Here is a 20,109-nt window from a genome sequence, read left to right on the forward strand (position 1 = left end):
GTTTAAAATTATTATTTTTTTTAACATCTGCCAACATGCCAGCAGACACAGTTTGGGAAGCATTTTGAGTTTTTATCATCACAGTGCTAGAACACAACAATGCTTGTATTTTTACAAGACACAAACTATGGAAATCTTAAGTACCTAAGATATCTGAAAGACATGTAGACACTTTGGCACTGTAGACAGAAAAAAACCAGCTCTTGGGAAAGTAGGAAAAGTGGCTTGGTCACAACAATAGTAAGAGGAAATAAAGGCAGCAGAATGACACAGAACAGGAGACAAGGCAGGAAATGAGAGTATAAGAAGTGAGGACATGCATTTCTATCCTGTGAAAAGACAAAGAACTACTAAAAGGAGACAGGATGGAACATTTACAGCAGCAGCAAGGTTTGCGGGGTTTTCCCCCCACCCCCTTTCTTTTTGTTTCTTGACTGAATTCAGATACACAGAAAATATGGATGATAAAACACACTTGCCCTTCAGCACTTAAATCTTAAGTAGAAGAGAACAAGAACACTAATGCTTGCTATCATGCCCTGAAAGCTTTTTCCCCTCTTTCTCTCCCCAAATGTTGTCTCTGAGCTTACAAACATGACTTTTTTTTTTTTTAAATTGGCCAGAAGTTTACTTTCAGGTATTCCAGCTTTCTGTGTAAGAAACAGCAATTATAAGAAACAAGCAATTTTACGGAACAGAATACTTTAGATCTCCTTCAACTTTTCTATTTTGTAATAGAAACACAAGACATAGAAATCTGGTTGCACATAGTCCTGTATTTTTCAGTCTTTTCCTATGTTATAGGAATCTGCAGCTCTGTATTTAGTCAAAAAGATGCACTGGAAACAAACATTTTGTCATCTCTGCAATATTTGCTAGAGAGATTTTTGAAGAATAGACTACACATTTTAGGTTAGTTTTCTGCCACTAAAACAGGGCCAGAAGTTATTCTTCAGCTAAGGAGTTGGAAATCCACTGGGTCCTGGAAAGCTCTGAACAGTCTGCTTGTCTTCAAGCCAAACATGCCACAAAGCACTACAATGGGCAAAGCAACTACATTTACACAGAAAATTGCTGTGTGGTTGCATATTGGACCCAGGGGAGACTACAGAACCAGCTATAAAATTTCAGGACAATACCACATATGAAGATTGTTGTATTACCCTACATGAGAACTACAGTGAATCAAAAATGCCTTTAACTAAAGGTTTCTTGCAAGCAACATACCTTGTGCATGTGTAAAGCAGAACCTTAAAGTAAGAACTGGTGAGAGTTACTTTTTTTACTTAATAAGTGTAACATGTAATCTTAACTCAAGGAAATAAACTTCATATTATTAAATGATTTTAAAACCTCTCCTTACTGAAGTGTCTTAGAATAGCAGTCAGACCATTTTAAAAATCTTCCTGAAGTACGATAGAAGCTTTTTTTTTTTTTCTTCCCCTGTTAAGTTTCACGAGACCTTTTGGACTAAACAAAGCAATGAGTCAAGTTTCATTGTCCTTTGCAGCCATCAGAACTGCCATGCAAGCCATTTGAGGAGTCCTTTAATCTCAAATTGTTTCTACTGATAGTACCAGATACAAGTGAGAATCAATTAATATTATACTACAGTAAAAATTCACTCGCTATTTCTCTCTCATTTCATTTTATCCAAATGAAAGTTTTTTATTGCATGTTACCTGAAGGGAGTTCATACACAGCCCAGACAGCTCCAGGAGAGCACACTATGCAGTTAAAATAGCAATCACTGTAATAACAACTCCTACGTAGTGCATCTACTTAGAACACGATAAAACGTGATTTCCCCTGGCTATTGGCACAAGGCTGCAAAGCTATAGCTCCAGCATTGTTCATGAGGTGAGTAGAGGAGATAGGAATAGGATAACGTATCCCTGGAAAGGCAAACAACTCAAGCTACTGCATACATTCCAGGGTAGACAAGATTAACCGATGCAACAAGGGAAGCTCCAGCATCACCCCTGGCACAAAAGAAATGTGATCAATTTAGGAAGCTGTTATTTTGTTATCTTGTCTCCTAATCAAAGTTGAGACCCCCGTTGCATATTTTACACAAACAGCCACCCACAAAACTTCACCAGCTTTTGAGCTACACATGCAGGACCATAATCAAAATGTCAGAGAGTATGTTTCTGAAAAATATCTAAACTTTTCAAGCCTCTAGAGTCAAAAGAGAAACAGTATGATATATGTGCCTCAGTTTTCCTAATCAGCTAAGAAAATACAGACATGCCTGTCTAAAAATTTCCTCTTGAATAAGGTCTAAATAACCCTTAGACACTATACTGGTTTCAACTTCAGGAAGAGGTAAGCCAAGAAACAATGAATACTACTACTCTGGTCCAGAACTGTCCCTCCAAACAAATAAATCTATAACCAAACAAATTTACAACTACTTTCCCAAACTATAAATGGCTTTAGAAGTATTGAGGAAGAACCAACTTCTCTCTTATGGCAGAAGAGCTGAAGTTCCTCCTAAGTAGGCAAATCTACAATCTTTTACTGCTCATTTTAGTCTCCGTGCCAAAGACTTACATTTTGGAAAGGGCTCGGATCCGCAGAAATTTTATTTGAACAGACATGTTTTCAGGTAAAAACAAGGTAAGTTGTTATTCCTCCTCACACAACATATCTGCAGATCTGTCTCAATGGAGTTTTCATTAGAGCTTACCTTCAGGAAAACAGGATCACCCTAAAGGAGCGCCAAGGCAGTAAGAACAATATGAACACTACAGTGCTCTCTATTCACAGGGCATTTAAACAGCACAAAGGTGCTTTTGTCCTCCAGCAGAATATCAGCATGGTGAATGTGGATATGACAAGAGACAACACAGAGGTAGGAGTTCCTCAGTCTTGAAACTGTCAATGCTCACAAGGCACTTTTAAGACAATAATTTGTTTGACAGAAGAATAACTTCATTCTGCTTTGGCAAAGTATGGCATATAAATTTCTGAATGCAAGAAGCAATCCTGAATCTTAGAGTAAACTCTCTATTCAAAAACTTGCCTGGTTAAAGATAGCAGCTACCAGAAAAGTGGGGAACAAAACCAACTGCTATTTCAAAGGCTGACTGATTCCTTAACTCAAAGCAAAGCTGACTCCTCCTCAATTTTATTCTCCGTACCACCCCAGAAGCGGAATGCCAATGAGTTTTATTATGATAGATTTCTGTGGAGTTAATTTATGGAGTTAATCATCCTAAGAGGCATTTCATACTGGGATGCATACAAACAATTTTATATACCATTATCAAACGTTCAAGAAAAGACTCAGTCCTCTTTCATTTGTACACCTTTCTACGTTCACATTATGGCAGATGAATTCAACTTTATGTTGCTCTTAAGATAAGAAACCATGGATCTTGCACCAAATAGAAGTGTTCTGTTTCGTGACTTATTTTCAGCAACCATAAACTTGATGATTACTTTGCTATTTAAATAATCTCATTGTTTTGTTACTGAAGTAATCCAAATCTATTGATTCTGGACCTTGTTTTGTAATTGTCAGAATCCCATGAGTTTGAAAAACTAGGTATAATCACAGATCAGTTTGTCTCAAAAGATACAAACTCTTCAGACAAAACCACAAATATAATGATCGGTATTATCTCTTTCCTATCTTCTGTATGGTCCTAATGGAGCAGCAAATGGGTGCGAGGGGCAAAGTGTGGAGCACCAGTCATTTAGGAAAGAAGTTTGGTGTTTTGCAACATCCACCATGCCTGGAAACCAGCGTCCTCAGACCAGTACTTCCAAACATAGAGGTCAATCACCAATTCTCTAAAAATCACTTGGAAATGAAGGCGTTCCTGGATTTCTTAATCCAACTTTAGCTTTTTCTACCCTGATGAGTAACACATGGAGCGATAGGATATCCTACACTTTAAAGACAAATTTGATCTTTCTGATACAGACATGACTGTAGCAGATGTCTGACCACAGTTGAAAACAAGTGTTTCCTCAAGACAGTATCAAATCTCAGTTCACCCTGGTTGCCTACAGACTAAAGCATGCCTTAAATATTTCTGCCATAGCAGAGGTGATTCATCAGAAGAGCATGATAGTGTTCATCACAACACTTGGAGCATGATAGTGTTAATTAACACAGCAGTTACAGGTCAGTTGTTCTCAGAATTGAACTCAAACTCTTAAGGTGCACAGTTATAGACAGTCTGATCTATTCTTTTGGTAATCCTCTGATCACACAGTAAATCATTCCAAGTTGCTAAACCAGAGAAATAACAACTCGATCACAAGAGCTTTTTATTGTCAAACTGACTTTGTCTAACATGCAGTGAAACTATCACAAGAACCAAGGATAACCAAAGGACACAAAACTACTCAGTTAGAAACTGAATAAGGGAGGAAGAGGGAATTGTCTCAGCTGTATCATGAAACTACGCCCTTACTCGACTTCAGGCATTAAGAAAACTGCACCAGGAGACCCTTACATTTGGCTCCAAGCATTTTCACACTTGACTATGTTCCCATTCTGCTGCACATAACCAAATCTGTCTCAACCCACAGGGAGTTGTTCCACTAATACTCACTTTTAGTGTTTCATGTACTACAGAGTACTTCAGATTCGTTCCGGTCAAGAAATTACTATGAAGACATGCATTTCTACTTTGTAGTTAGTTATGTTTCTAAAATTATTAAATTACAGATGGAGCTAAAGCAGCCTATTGACTTGGTACTTGCAATCCTATGTTGTTAATGCTCCCAACCCCCTTTAACAGTATAAAGGCAGGAAACTGCAAAAAGTTTAAGGTTCAGGGAGCAATGCTCACTGCAGTGGAAAATGACCGCTTTCATCATTGACAGTAAAAACAACTTCTCTCTAAACCTTTGAAAGGAAGCTCCAACATGCAACTGAGGGATACAAACTGTAGTTGGTTCATACCTGCAGCTACACACCTCCCTCTAGCTGTTCCAGTCTTCACTCTAAAAGATAAGGAAAAAACAGACATTGAGTACTCCAGAGTTAAAATCGGATAATAACAATCACCATAACATGAACTCCATCTTGTAAATGCTGAGGACTCCAAAAGTAAAGCATATTTCTAATAACAGAAGTCATCATGAGGTGGTAACAACCCTCATTAGACTCAAATGAAGTTGCACATTTCAAAAATACAGAGAATAAATGAAAGCGTACAAAAGAAAGGACTGCAAACACAACATGACTGAAAACAGAAGTCTTGTAGCTTCCTAATAACATTCAGTGGAATTATCCTACCTGTCTGGCTTTTTGTCTCTCATGACAGAAGCAGAGTTACCAACAGCAGTACCCACAATCCTAAACTCCTATATTATATTATTTTGACAGTAATACAGCATAGATGGAAATGTATGAAAGTGCTCTGAATGAGGGAACACAGAGAACTAACAACATAAGGAAAAATATTATTTCTACATCTTAAGCAAATCATCAACCAAGATCCACACAGACATTCTGTACTAGCATCTCATAAGTAGGGGATGCTACTCTGTGATTCAGGGTTCTCTTTTTGCAGATTCAGTAACTGACCCACAATAAAAGCTAGCGCATATTTAAATACAGATCTTGGACTGTTTTTTTTTTTTTTTTTGTTTTTTTTTTTTTTTTTTTTTTTTTTAAGAATTTTTTCTCTGCTTCCTCCTAGGTTATTTTGCAGGACTACACTCATGATAGTTAGCAGTATTTTACAGAAAATCCAGATCTGTTTACTTATCTACAGTAACTGCATCCATCTGCATGAAGAACAGTTATACAAGGCTATTTGAGTTCCCACATTTTGACTGCTTTGCAGGCCCGTTCATAACCTTTGTTCCGTATTCTTTGAGAAGTGTGGATAAGCAATCCATATCCTTGTCTAACTTGTCTTGCAGTATACTTGGATATTTATCATATGTACTCATGTCCTCTTTTCCAGAGGAAGATCTCTTGAGAATTTTTTTATCCCTATTTAGTAGTAGTTTTCAATTGTTCTAATTTCTTCAGAATTTACTCAATTGATTTAATAAAATATTATAATCTCTAAAGGAACACAGAATCCTAAACAGAACAAAGAATAATTTTCTTATAATACTACATAAGAACAATAAAAATCAATCCACAAATCCTGAGAAACATAACTTGAGTTACCTGAAATGCATATTTTCAAAATTATGAATTATCCTGGTTTGAGGTAAAACAGAACCAACTTCCTGTTCAGTAATTTTACTTCTTAGCTAGGCCTCTTCTAACTCTCTGAAATTAACAGCATGTTGTGTCGAAAATGGTTCATTATCAGACTGATAAGACCGATGTTTACAGTTTGTGCCAAGGAATGGTATGCAGAGAGGCTCTTGCTTGTACTTATTGCTATAACAACCAACGTCAGCAAATTTTGTTATTTGCCCCGTTGGAGGGTTGGAAGCAGAAAAGCGTAGAGGGGTCCCACCTGCATGGAGGAGTGGACAGGACAGGTGACCCCAAACTGACCAACAGGGTATTCCATCCCATCTGCCCCATGCTCAGTATAAAAGCTGAGGGATCAGAGGGTCAACTCTTTTTCTTCAAGGGCTGATGTCTGAGGAGGACCCTGCCTGTTCATCTGCCTTTGATCCCAATCCGTGGGTTCCTGATTCCATCTGTGGAATACAGTTCCCATCCGTCGCTGAGTCCAGCCTGGGACTTCCCCAGTGCCTGCCAGTGACGTCATCCTGGGAGCTTAAAACAGTTTTGTATATACTGTACCTATTTCATTATTTCCTTTATATTTTATTATTAATATTTCATTAAAGTAGTTTAGTTTCTTCTAAACTCTTAAATCTCTTTATCTCTCCTCTTCCTCTCCATGTAGGAGAGCTTGGGGGAGAGCATCTGTCACCAGCCACTGGCCAAAACCACGACATGAATTTATCTTTTCTAAAATATTACTGAAAACTGACTATTGGTCAGGAAACACTTTACATACTTATTTTTGTTCTGTTTTACAATAACATTCTGAATTACAAAGCTCCTATTAGTGATTCAGGCAAATATGTTACCTGAGGACACCTCCTTCCACCTCACCCACATTCCCTTGCTTTTTTGAAGTTTAATTAAAGAATGTTTGTTTATGGCCAAAAAATGGTCTCAGGTTTCTGCTAACAGACCTGGCTTCAAAACATCACGAAACACAAAGTTTTTGTTTTCTTCCTTTTAAACCCAAACTTTGCCAAATATTTAAGCCCTATGGAAGTATCATAAATGCTAAGTTATATTTCTGTGACAATCAGCTTTCCGAAAAAACTGAAATACGCAGCTCACTGACCTTATAAATGCTTAAGGATAAACTCATAAACAACTTTTTAATGTCAAAAAGAAAATCTTCCCTTCACACGTGTAACTATGTAAATGTCTATAGAATTAATTCAAAAACTTCAAAGGAACCAAAAGTACAGCTAACATAGCCAGAGGAACTCATAACTCTTGGATACCTTTTGGAAAAAATATATACCTCACTGATCAAAGGCAAAATCCAAGACAATAAAAAACTTTAAAAAGCAAGCAGCAAATCTGACAACCACTTGCAGAAAGCCTGGGAGAACGCTCTTAAAACATAAGTGTTTCTCAAAACAAAATTGTTTTAGTTTGGTTCATTTAATTGCATGCAGAATATAAATACACCGAATACTTCATTCAAGTTTATACAACAGACAAAGCTGGCCCAAAGGCCAAAAAGTCTGACAGCTGTATTTCTTCTCAGAAGAAATCAGGATTCTTGATACCTCAGATGAAGTTATATACAGCTAGCATGCTGGTAGCAATGCGTGTAGCGTATCAATTTCTGTAATTAACTGACATGGCAGTAAGCTCTTGTGCAAACTGCAGATTCACCAGAGCCTAACATTAGAAGCTTACAGTGAACTGTTTTCGTAGTTGCATGAGTGTAGGTTCTTAGTGGGGACAGCAAAACAATTAACCGGTGTAAACTGGGACATCTCATCATGGCTTTTGCAAAGAATATTTTTCCTGAAGTTGCACCCCTGACTGAAGTGCTGCATCTGAGTACAGATGCCACTTCCCAATAATTGTGTAAAAAGCTGGGAGAAACACCTGACAATTCCATGTAGAAAAATGAAGTTTTAACACTTAGATTTAACACTTAGCCCTGACAAATCTAAGAGTGACAAAATACACTCTCACTGATGAACAAACAGTTGAAACTTCTGGTATGCAATAGAATATAAATAGAACTGCATCTGGTAATGAAAACAAGTGGCTCTAGCCATTAAGTACTACATAATGGATCTGAGGCCAATAAATCTAATGATACTGCTTTGATACTTAGTAGCAAAACTTCAGTCTCACCAGCACCACCTGTAAGAGAATACCAAATCACTTAATGGATTCTGATCAATGAAATTACTGGCATAGTCAGCACTTTTCTAGACTAGTTAGTTCTGATTTCTCATTACACTTTCCAGGAATTAATGTTTATGGGACACCAGGATTACCACTGACAATTAAAGAGGCTAACAGCTAAAACAGACCACACAGCTCAACCTCAGATATATCCTGGCGTCAACAGTCTCTCACATAAAAATCAACATTCAGTCTGGACTCACTGTGGATTTACACACTTTTAAGTACCAATATGGCCAATAATAAAAACTTGGAAATATAAAAATAACTGTTTCTCTAGAGGAAGTGCAGGAGGGAGATAACGATGCATCAGAGAGTAAAGGAACAAGTGCACTAGATAAATCAAATTACAAATACAGAGGCCTACACAAATTAGATGAAGTTTCAATTACTGTACAGCTTAGGTCACAACCCACAGAAAGTATGTCACCTTCTAGTAAACATTACTTAGGAGACAGCAAGATGACAGAGACAGCAACAACAAACTGCTATAGTGCCAAAACCTCACCAAGGAAGCAGCTATACTTTCTTATCTGAGAAATGCCCTTCTACTGCAATCTTTACACCACTCAAACCTCTCAGCACCGGAAGCTACTTGCTCAACACAAGGCAACATCTTCTAGTCACTGCATCTGCTTGCTTTATTTTTGCAGAGCTGTCCAATACTATTTGCCTCAGTGCTGCCAGCGCAAGTACTAATGTGCATACAGGTTATCAGACAATCTGTACAATTAGCAAGTAGGCCAGCTGAATCACTCATGACAATATGTTTGACTATAAGAATGTAAGTTTGTTCAACTTAAGGTATAGTAGGAAGAACAGAATGAAGAATAGAAGAGGTGCGCATTTTGGTACCACTGCAGATTAAGACAAAAAAAGAGAGGGGTAAACATTTTAAATGCCATATTTCAAGTTACTGTAACCAAATCATCATAAAATACTTGGGATGGGATGCAGACCGTATCTGCAATGTCTGTTCCGTGCCCTGTCAGCAATTACAGCTTAACTTTCCCAGGATCGATCATTCGTCTTACAACCCATAATGAAAGTATAAAGAGACACAGTTTGAGAATGCAAAACAATCCTATGGTCTACTGTTGAAAACGTGAGACTGGGACTTAGAAGACATGAGTTCTATTACTAACTATGCAACTGAATAGCATTGGACAAGTCACTTTATGGTCCTAAGAGTTTCCATTTATGCAGTATTATTATCTTGTTTTCTTTCTGAAAAGATATTTTGAGAACTAGTGACAGAATGTATTCAGTAGCAGTCAGAGAATATCATCACATTGTTACAACTGCATCTCAGCTGAAAATCTAGTAAACAACTTCATGGAAAGTTTCCACAAAAGACTTGTCTGTTAATAAAAACCAACAAAAGATTTAAACTTGCTATAATCCTTCCAGATTATGGCATTAAGGGACTCTCAAAATATCTCAAGAGTTGCAAATACAGAAGATACACACCAATGCAACATTTTATTTACTTTTTGAACGAGGATCCAAAATATTCAGAAAACACGCATTCATGTTTTGCTTTAGGGATACTGTACATGCCACAGGAAGACCTATCAAATGTGGCAGTGTTTTATGTCTTCTTTTGTGTAAAAGATTGAGGCGTAGCGAACAGAAACAATATTCTCAGTTTAACCACTAAGCCTACTTCTAGAAGCAACAATACTAGCTGAACTTTAACAACCTCATCCATCTCGGCCACAAGATTCAGATACTAACACTTTCACTCACCAACCATCAAAGGCAAGGTAAAAAATTCTCAGTAAGAAAATCAACCCCATGCAGTGTTTAGACAGACGCAGTATGTATAGCTCTATGTTAAAATAAGTCTTTTCTGATGGTATCAAGGTACTTACACACCGCTTTCTTTTGACCGTACAAAAGAGAATAAATTCAAATCCAAACAGAGAAGAAAAATGTATTGCAGGTCTCCCCACAGAGATACTCAAACACAGTCAGTATTCTGTGCTATTAAACCTAAAATATTAAAAGAGGACAAAGCGCATACGACCATTTCCAGCATCTACTGCCAACTTCAGAGGGAAAATAATTTTGAGGTGTCCCAATTTTGAAAGATCAGAATTGAACTGGATGCAAAATTCTGAGTAGGCTTGAAATTCTGTATTTACGAAATATTTACATATAAACGTTTCTATTTTATTTCAAAGCAGCACAACTAAGAAAGACTGATTTACCTTAAGCTTGTATGTGTCTCTTGCTTGGCTTATATTAGACAAATACTTGCCATGAACTCTACCGTGCAGAATATGCCATTGCCACGCCTGCAAACCAAAGAGTAAAAATATGCTCAATTTTTTTTTTTTTTCTTCTTTTGCAATAGGCACATGGTCAAATCCTTTGCAGAAGGAAATGGACACAAATCTCAAGTTACACTCATTTACATCTGCAAAGAACTGGAGTCAATGCTCTATTTTAAGGAATGAATATTGATTCAAGTAATTTTCAACAGCAAATAAATTTCATTAGCACTCAAGAGATTTAACATTGGGTGTGTAGAGCTGAAGCTTTAAAAAATATTTTGTACTATTTCTTTTTCTTCATCAGAGGGAAACTGGCATTGCTGTGGGAACATTAACTCAGGAATGTCCTGACTTTTGTTCAAAAACCCAAATGAAATAAAATCTAACCATTTCACTGCAAAGCAGTTCTTCCTAAGCTTCTACTCAAGCTCTCTGAAGGTTTCTTATTTGTCATCATTTGTATATACACTTTGGTTTCTTTTTTGCAATATTTACCCCCTCTTTAGTATCTTTATATAGTATCTGAAGCATACAAACCACTGGAAATAATACAGAAAAACCAGAAAAAAAAATCTGCATTAATTTACAGCTTAATACCTACTGAAAATGCATTGATGCATAAACATGTGCAGCACTTTGAAGCATTATTTTTGACGGAATACCATTCATAAATGTAATGTCACACTTAAGATGAGCTTTTCTCTGTCTGAAGAAGCCTAACTTTCATTCTTAGTTACAAACATCTAAAGATCACTAATAGAATGTCTTTCCTACTGATGTCAGCGGCCTTTTACTCCACAAACTACCCTCATGGCCCCTTTTTTGACCCCGAAAAACTCCCTTGCAAGCTGCTTGCCTGTGGTGATTAACACTCACTGACTTTTGCCAGCACAGCTTTGCTTGCTCCTCTCTCGTTCCATGGCCTCAGAAACCCTCCCCGCTGTACGAAGCTGGAGCCGTCAGCCGATCTTAGACTTTAGCTGGGTGGGGGGAGACGGGGGTGGGAAGGATCAAGAGTGTCAATGCACTTTGCCAAGAACTAGACAGACTCAGTACTTGCTTCTAGTTTTATGCACGTATTTTCAGACATTCTTCACTTACACACTTCTCCATCAATTCTTTCCATTCACTTTTCCTGGAAGGCACAGAATGACATCAGATGGTTTCCACCGCTAGCAGGAGACGACTCCAGAAACTTTATGACAAAAACAAGTGCTATAAATACAGATTTGGCTGCATGAGGACTCAAAATAGACATAAAAGCCTCTTATATATCTTCCTGGATTCTCAGGGTTTCTGTACCTCATAGCCAGATTCTGGAAGCACCTTATACTTCCTGAATCAAAACCTCACATGTTAATAGCCTATGTGTGACATTCCTGATGTGAGGACAGAAAGAAGACAAAGTTCACCAATTTTTTCCCAAACAGCAGGCTTCTCTCTACAGCAGCAAATACAGCACATATCAAATACTACGTTCATAAAGAATTACGTTATGACAACATTTAGTACCTCCCTGTCTAGAACAAATGATATGTGCCACACCAGGTAAAGCATGCAAACAATTCTTACTTCTTTTTTTTGGGTTATATTACTAGATAAGACTGCATAGAAGCACTCCATAAAGATTACATAGAAATGGGGCAGAAATACAAAGCAACAGATCAAGACATTCCTACTGTAGATCCAGTTTAAGCCGATGCTCTTGCCAAAAGAATAGAGCACAACTCTTTCCTCACCAGCTATACATCCCCACCTCTGTATAACAAGTCTGAGAAAGGAAATGATCCAGGTGTGATCTAGCCTAACAACAACAACAGGAAAATAATTGTTTTAATCCAGACACGCTCCCTGATTCAGTTCACTACACAACCACACAGATGCTCTTGGCAGCACAAAGGAAAGGGGAAATGCCTGAGAGATGGAACAAGCCTCTTTCAGAGCAATACTGGCATATGCTCATTCAAATTACTTGCGGAACTACATCATCAGATTTAGGTGCTGAATTTCACATAATTAATTCCCTACTGATTAATCCTTTTTAAAGGCCTTGAGTGATAAATGAGGCTTCCACTACTTCTATTAAGAAAACACTTGTAAGAAACATATGCATGTTCTTACATATAATCACCTTTACTCTCCAATTCTTTGTCAGTGGACTGCGTCCAATATTTAGACATGTCACTCCCTATCCTTGATTAAACTATATGATTCAGCTTTTTAAAATCACAAGTAAATCTTTTTCAACTTTCACCTTTCACTTATTCTTCCTGGAGTTTAATACCTGTAATTGCTTTTCAACAGCAATTATAAGTTTAACTAACTTCAAATGAACACTGGGCTTAATTCCAAATTTCTGTAATCTTCCCACATGTCCACCCTTAACCTAACTTTATTATTCAACTGCAAGACTATGACATTAAAAAAAAAAGGAGGAATTCTTTTTGTAAAAAATAAAAGCAATAAGGTAAGAAGAAAATAAAAAATTACCCCTTCCTGTGGAATTTCAGGACCTTCAAAGGACGTCAGAGAAAAGTTAATTTCTCACTTGTCTCCAACCTTGATGAAACTTATTCTGCAAACAGGATAATACTGCAGGCAATCCTGAATGGATTACTGGGTATTCTCCCTTAAACTCAAAGTATGTATGGCAAATATGATTTCCTGTCCTTATACATCTAAAGCATTATTTTTTGCTACATGAATCACTTGGACTCCTGGAAACAGGCAGAACACTTCACCTTTTTTGCACTAATGGGCAATAGGTGCTAGACAAATTTACTATATACGTAGCTCAAAGCATCTGTTTTCCAAGAAACACAACTGACAGCTTAGCTTAGCTCTGAACAGTGTCACTTTCTTACACATTGCCTTTAGGAAGAATCTTGCAAAACAGAAGATTTAAATCCCCTAGTGCCATTCTACAGCCTGGCTTTATCTTTCATCTACTCAGTGCACTTGGTGAACATATATTTCTTTAGCGTTCTACCCATTTATCATGACATCCTTCACAGAATGGACAAAATATTTTTTAAACATGCAACAGTATACTTCCAAGAGGCCTTTGAAACTGCCTAATCATATTGCTCCTACAAGACTACAAGCAAAAATTAAGTATGCTACCAGAAAACACTTCAATGTACAGAAATTGTATAACCCCAATCGCTGGCATCAAACAGTACCAAGATTTGCTTTTAATTGGTATTGTAAACTCAGTAACAGTTTAGATTATGGTTTTGCCACTTTGCTCTGGCTAGTACAAAGGAAAGGATGTCAACTAGGGAGTCAGGAAGTGAAAAAGTGAGAAGAAATAAAGGCAGAGGGCTTTAAGAGGATTCGAAAAACTGGGAAACATATCAGGGCACTTAAGACAACAAACTTAACGTCCCAGAAGCTGCATATTTACAATGAATTCCATAGGTTTTCCAGACAACTACTGCAGTGTGTCCTCGTTACACAAAGAATGATCAGAAAACAGACACATAACAAAGTTGCTTGAGTTCAAGAATGAGATGACCCTCTGTCACACATCAATTAACCACAGTTCCCTGCCTGCAGACACAGTGTGATTCAGACAGTGCCGGGCAGCTGAGAACTGTCAATTTGCCTCCAAAACTTGCTGCTTCTAAATTCAACAAACTCATAGCTTTATCAGGAGGAAATACACTGAAGACACTGAAAATGGTCCTCAAGACCGATTTTAGCAAGATGCTGCCTTCTGTTTCGTAAGTGAAGCCATGTTTTCCTCACTCAAATTCCAGAAACAAAAGGCCTGATGCCTACTTGTATAGATATTCAAAAGGCAGCAGAATTTGTAAGTGGACAGCATCCCCTAGAAGACAGAAGTACCCTATAACCTATTTCCCTCTTTCTCCCTCTCAAAAATTTATTGCCAATGTTAATGGCAGATCCAGTTGCTGCCACTATTTTAAGCACCTTTCCAATACTCAAAGAGCATCATATCAACAGTTTACTACAGTGTCAGCAGCTAACAGTCTTCCTGCCCTATTTGTTCACCTGATCTACTAAAGAAAAGCAGGGCCTGAATACAAAGTTTATGCAAACACATAGCCAGGGAAGTCCTAGCTCCAAGTTTCCAGCTCTTCCTAACAAGGTATTTCCTGCAACCCCATCCCTCAGCACCAACTCCTTATTCCAAACTAGGCTGGCCAGGGTCTAGCTCCTCATTAATCCCCCTTGCCCATAACAAGCAAAGACAGCGCTCAGTTCTTCCAGGACAGGATCTAGTTTTCATTAATCTTCATGGCAGACAGTGACAACATACCTTTTATGGAAAGATACAGGTCCTGGCTAATCACTCCCTAAAGCAGGCAGGGACACTAAAATCCTCACCCTAGAAGACAGCAGCTCTTTTGAAGGTTAAAACTGTATCTTTCTGATGCCACTGCCACCCATTACATACTCTCCCTGCAAGATAACTGCCTTCCCTCCTCCATTCCCAGCCCCTAGACTCCAAATTTGTATAAACTGCATTTCACAAAAAAAGAAAACATCCACAAACAGATCACCTTTCACTTGGAACGCCAGTCCTCCCCAGAGACGCAGAGACAGACAGACAGACGGATGTAATGACAGAGACTGTAAGCCCTGGCTCTCAATTCTGCTCAGTAAATGCCGAATGCACACAAGGCCAGCCACACTGCCTCGTTAGCTAGCATGCTGCTGCTGTACAAATATAGAAAGCAGAAAGTGGAACAACCGTTTCAGCAGAAGAGATTCTACTCCGCTCTCTGAGAGGGAGGAGCAGGGAGCTGAACCAGCTGAACTGCTTTACCCATACATGGTCTCTGAAAGAGACCATTGCTAAGACAAGTTCCTTTACACACACACACCCTCATTCACTGTCACACTGTGCAGAGGGGAAAGGAATTAAAGTGTACAAACTTAAAGGAGTTATTGTTTTGAAATGAGTTCCAAGTCCATTTTGCTTGAACCCACCTTAATAACGCAGAAACGTCCAACACTTTTCGTCCACCAGAATCCGGGTAGCAACTCAGACACAAGACAAAAATCTCCCTTCCAGGGAATCCCCACATCCACTAGCATTTCAAGAACAACTGATCTGGCCAGGTCTTCCTTGCTGCTTTTGGACACACACATCCACATACTAAGCTCTTAGTTTGACCTTCCCCCCAACCCTAAATTGAATTACAGCAACCTTTTTAAACCCTTCTCCCTTTTTAAGTATTTTCCTAAACCAGTAAGCACGACCTTTCCCATTGCTTGATACAAACTATTATGGTGGCCCGCCATATCATGTCTGCTTTCCCAGTAGTCCTTTTTGCCAGTGTTTAAACACAAACTAAACCTTTTTCTATGCATTCTTCTTAAAAATGGAAGAAAACCACTTCTATGCAGCGTTCCCCTCCCCCTTCACATTCTGGCATGGAAAGGGAGCAAAATTAGTGTAACTGAAAACACGAATCCCTAGGTATTCAAAGAAAAAAAGATAAAATGGCATAGTACCTGATTTTTTTAGTACACGGGTATGACAGTCTGCAACCTTGAAAGCAGTTTCACTTATATATAAAAGTATAATTTTTCATATGAGAGACTTATTACTCTATGCTTCTGCCTATCTCTTATACTTAGTGTATCCCACATTTCTGTGGTGATACAAAGCTATCTTACAGAAGTTACTAGAAAAGTTCTCATGCAAATAAGTGGAAGTTGCAACCTGCAGCTATATCAGGAATGTAGTAACCACCAATTCAGAACTAGGACAAGTGCACTAGTTCAGTAGTTCTGTTAATCTGACTTGCAAGAAGATAAAAAAGTGCTGGTATTTAAACCCACAATGAATCTCATGACTGAGATAATGGCTTAGACTGCAAATTCAGGATGACACCAGCATACTCAGAATTACCTGTATGCCTAAGCATATCCTGAATTATTTTCCTCAAAAGATCAAGAATATGTGCCCTAATTTTTCTCCCCAGAAAGCAGTCATGCAATGCCTATTAAACTTCATTTTGTATTAAATGAATAATACTTTAGAACTCAAAGAAATGCTAAAGAAAATTCTGCATCAAAGAAACAGTGTCATAGCAGCTTCCACACTGTGAAATATAGACAGTACCACCTACAGCCTGCCTCTGATAGCGATCAAATTCTGGAACTGAATGCACAATCCAAAATGTAGTATGGGTGGCTTTACACCATAAATATCAGAATATTCTCACTTATCTTTCCCAAGTGTACCAAGCATACGATCACAGGTCTCTGAGCAGTCAAAACTGCTTTAGAGAAATAAATATAGAACCCTTATTTTTTCCCCAAAGATTTTGCATATTGATCATTTTCAGTGGTAATATCACTTCTAATGTCACTTATGACTGTGCAAGGAATCTTCAGATTCACTCATAAATTGTGCTAGACACTGTACAGGCATGACACAATGACAGGCAGGACAAAAAAAAACCAGAAGAAATAAAATTCTTCACTAAGTTGACCTGTCATCAAGATGTCTATTTTTTTAAATTGTAAGTTTAAATGGAAAAGAGGAATTTTTGGAAGGCAAATAACAAGGAGGCTCACGTGAGTTGGCAAAAACATTTTGAGATGGTGCTCTGCTTCAGAATCTAAGACTATAAACGAGAGAAGAATTACTTTTCCACTGTGTTGTGCCTACAGGAAATGCAAGAGCTAGATTTGACATTTAAACTATATTCTCTCTTTCTGAGATTTCCTTGCTTTCTGAAGAATCATTTATCAAAGCTCTATCTTGCAAGATTTTGCAGAGGTATTAAGATGCCTAGTGTCCATCCTGCAAATCTCTACATGTACTAAATTAAGAAAGATAGTATCATTTTTGTATGTAGACTTGGAAATTGTCTGCTAAGCACTTCATTTGAACTACAGACTTCATAAATAACCAACTCCTCTGCTTTGAAAAAAACAGACATGAACATTCTCTTTCCAACAGATTCTGAAGGATTTGTGGATAGTGTGCATGTGTTGGAATATCTTTTGAACTGCATAGTTTAAGGCAAAAATAGACAAGAATATTGATGGATTCAGTGAAAATCTGAATTCTAAATGAAAAGATGTTTGAAGAACAATAGTTTTACTTTGACATGTGAAATACTGAAATCTAGCGGATAAGAACTACATTATTTTTGTGAATGGTGCAGTACGAAACAGCCTGCAGACAGAAGTGAAAGCTACCAGAGAGAACCATTTTGATGGAGGTGGAAAAAAAAGCCAAGGTCTGAAAAACTCTAATTAATTTCAAGTAAAAACAATGTAAGACATCACAGAACTTCACCTGAGTTCTTAGGAGAATCAGAGAGAATTCAGTTCTGAAAGAACACTCAACATGCAACAAAAAAAAAGTCTCCAAAGGAAAGGCTGCCAGATACCATACCAGCATGACGCTGGACACCCAACAAACACTCATCCTCTTACCCACATACTCATTCAAGATCTTGAGGTGTGCTGGTGAAAAGGACAAAGAACCCTGAGTGCCTGCTTATTTGCATGAATTTCAGCAATATCTAAGCCAGCTATTCCAAGTTATATTTACAAGTAATTTAGTTAAACCAATGTGAAAATCCCAGAGATACGATTTTACGTCCAGTTTATACAATCTTAGTCTACCTGGAACTTTACCACTGCAAGCCAAGCCATTAAATGTACACATAAATCTACTCTAAATCAGTACCGACTCATTACCAAAACTTGCAGTTTGTCAGTTTGCCACTAGTACCCTGCCTCTAACAGAGCAGCCAGTAAACCAGTGTATCTTTTCTAAAAACAAAACAAAAAAACCAGACCATGATATACTGAGAATACTGAAGATAGAAGGGCAATGTGCATACATGGGACAGAGAAAACATCTTATGGACAATGATTCTGCTTTTGGCATAAAGCTTTCACACACATATACCTGTGCCACAAACTGTATCACCTAAACTGAACTTCTTTACGAATAATTGAAAACTACTGAAGACTTATGTTCAGCTATCTAGTTGCTCACTGTTTGTTCATCCTGAACTCAGTTACCAACAACATATTTTATTTTAAAATGCACAGAGTTTTATGCTAATCAAGATGTCAGAAAGAAAACTTCCTTTACCTGGGATGACGATTGCGGTCAAATAAATAATCCTGCTGCCTATCGCAGTTCAGGCTTGTGAGCTATTCAACCCTACAGCAAAGCAATCAAAGACTAATTTGTACTGAAGCTTTAAAGCAGTTTACATTTTCTCCCTTGCCCTATGCAAATTTCCTGCTTTGACCTAATGTATATTTCAGCTTTACGTGTTTGAATCTCGCATCAGGTGCAAACAAGATGTATTCAGTTGACCTTTGTGAAGTCTCCTCTTGAAAATGTGAATGCTAAAGTGCTCTCTTTTCGCTGTTATGCCCCAAACACAAAGTGTCTTGGCAGGATAATCTCAAATAGGTGTAGACAGCAACAGCAGAAAAGGTGCTATCTTGCACTTTTTCATATAACACAAGAATCTCTAATGACAGAAGGAAGGGCAATAAAACTACTGGCTACTTTTTTTCCAATCAAGATAATCTCTCCTGCCTCCAGAAATCTTGTAACAGGATCACAACTCAAGATAGTGCGTTGTGATACTTCAAGAGAAATATCCATTAGAGGGCCCAAATAACATTTCTCAATTTACAACTCCAATTATAACAAACCCTGAAGTATTTTACTCTGCTTTGATTCAGACTGTTTTTTCCCCCTGCCAAATAACTGATCAATGGATGAAACTAATAATTTCTTGCCCGAAGGCAGTTACCAAAGCAGTGAATAACTATGCACATAGTCCTGGAAAATGGTAAACTAAAGGACAAGAAGCAATACTGAACATGCCTAGATTGAAATAAAACATTTAAGACATTCATGGCATGACTGAAAAATAAGAATGCAGAAATATAAATCTGAGTCTGTTGGACTACTGCTGCTGTTCCAGTAGCAAAATTCACATTATGACTTGGAAAACCAGACTGTCTCGTGGACGTATCACTGAACAAGTCTCTATTTCAACAGCCAGAACAGTGGGTTCTTCTTGGATACCACAGTAGAGACTAATAATGAGGAAATCTAAAAACCAAGGAGAACTTGTATCACTTCCCACCTAGCCTAAAAAAAAGTACTAAAGAAAAAAAATCAGAGCAGGCTCTCTGAAGAGATTTGCAGCAGAAGACCCAGAAAACAAACAGATGAAATTATGAAACAGTAACTGATAATCAATAACCACATTTCAGAAAGATGCAAGAAACAGTTAAGGAACAACCTGCTCATAACAAAGTTTCCTACAAAGTTCAGTTAGGGACTGAATTATAGGCATTTTATTTAACGTGAGTCTAAATAGTTAAGAACCACATAAACACCAATCTTTTATGAAATTCAACTAATTCAGCATAATATTGTTTACAGTAATTTCAAAAGAAAAG

The 20,109-nt window shown here is 37.7% G+C and overlaps 1 protein-coding gene across 19 annotated transcripts in view; it reads right to left on the bottom strand.

Annotated features, from left to right (window-relative positions):
- The window catches only part of CELF1 (CUGBP Elav-like family member 1), a 68,071-nt gene that overhangs the window by 45,051 nt on the left and 2,911 nt on the right, over positions 1 to 20,109 (bottom strand). For 12 of the 19 annotated variants that reach the window (XR_010070694.1, XR_010070693.1, XM_063332063.1 and 9 more), the window contains exon 2: positions 4,925 to 4,965. The exons of 2 other annotated variants lie outside the window; for them this stretch is intronic. The gene's annotated coding sequence lies outside the window, so the exon portion shown is untranslated. Of the gene's footprint in view, positions 1 to 4,924; positions 4,966 to 10,608; positions 10,696 to 20,109 lie in introns of all 19 variants that reach the window. 5 more of the 19 variants (XM_063332079.1, XM_063332078.1, XM_063332077.1 and 2 more) reach the window with 2 other exon arrangements.

This window comes from Chroicocephalus ridibundus, chromosome 4 (genome assembly GCF_963924245.1).
Source record: "Chroicocephalus ridibundus chromosome 4, bChrRid1.1, whole genome shotgun sequence".
NCBI lineage: Eukaryota > Metazoa > Chordata > Aves > Charadriiformes > Laridae > Chroicocephalus > Chroicocephalus ridibundus.